This window comes from Tenrec ecaudatus, chromosome 11 (assembly GCF_050624435.1).
Source record: "Tenrec ecaudatus isolate mTenEca1 chromosome 11, mTenEca1.hap1, whole genome shotgun sequence".
Taxonomy (NCBI): domain Eukaryota; kingdom Metazoa; phylum Chordata; class Mammalia; order Afrosoricida; family Tenrecidae; genus Tenrec; species Tenrec ecaudatus.
Window position 1 is genome coordinate 40601455 of NC_134540.1, and position 1470 is coordinate 40602924.

The window sequence follows — 1470 nt, forward strand, 5'->3', positions numbered from 1 at the left end:
GTCAATTTGTACCTCCTCTGTGTGTGTGTCCTTCCCTATTTCTGATAGCCTGGGTATTTCCTGTGCCAAAGTTCTCAAGTTGATGCCAATTCCCTCATTGATGGCCCTAATAGTTTGGGGTTTAACTTCAAGGCCACAGGTCCCTTTGGGGAAGGCTAGAAGAAAGACTAACAGTATAAACCTTCAGCGATGTAGCAGGGTCCTCCTTACAAGGGACCCGGCCTCCCCTTCATTCAAGGGATTGTGGGTCTGTAAACTGGCTCAGGTCTGGGAATTGATTGAGCGATCGTGACTGTCTATTCTGCTGTTCACCTGATCTACCATTCTTTCGCCTGTACAGATCACGTAAATATTTGGTAGGCTTCCCATCTATTTCATTCCTAGGGATACTGTGGCTAAGTAGCCAATGCCATAATTCCACACGAGACAGGTTGCTTTGATTATTATTGAAAATTTGTTGTCTATTATAACCACGCCCACCCTGTCTCTGTTGATTCAGTGCTGACACCTTCCCTCTACCATCACAGGGACCAATCAGCTCCATTGTGGGCAAATGTCGGAGTTCGCCTAGGGCAGTGCCCACTGTTAATCCTGGTGCACATAAAATAGCAATTACAGGAGCCTTAAGAGATGCTGGGGCCCACTTCACAAACTTGTTCCTTATGGTTGTGGCAAAGGGTATGTCCTCAGGACACCCCCTTTTTGGGTCTATGGGAATATCTTGATAGATCCATTCTAACATGCCAATTTTACTAAGCTTTTGGATGCCTTCCTCTACAGGGTACCAAGGTAGATCAGGTGCTTCAAGTTGGTCTAATCTAGACCATCTGGCAGTCCATGCTTCATTGAACCAACCAAATAAAGAATTAGATCCTTTTTTGGCTTGTCTCGCAGAGACATTGAAAGAAGAGTCTGTGCTTAGGGGTCCCATATCCAGAAACTCAGACCGGTCTAATATTACATTTCGTGCACCAGTATCCCACACCCAAGTAACCATTCCCAGGAATATTCTCCAGGCTTTTGTTTGTACGTATTTGAAAACTCGAGCAGGTCTTTATGTGTGTAGCGCGCTTCTTCTTGGATAATCATCTCAACCTCACCTTTAGGAGGTTTCTGAGACAATTTAAGTGACAGGTCTAGCGGAGATAATGGGTGGTGAGGGTGTTTCCTGGGTGCTCTCAGCAATATCTTGCGAGGCATCTTCTTCAGGTAATGCTACTGATTCAGCCCCACCTGGCATATCAACTTGAATAGTTTGGTTAATCTGGTCAGGTGTTTCTAAGGGCTCAATATCCTCTTCTTCTGGATCATCAGCCCATATGTTCCCATCCCATGTTTCAGGGTCCCATCTTTTCCCAATTAATGCCCTTGCTTTGGTTTCAGACACTACTCTAGAACTGCAATTCAGCTGCTGTTGTAATTCAGCCACTTGTATAATGAGACTCTGGACCTGGTTCTCAGCAATGTCAG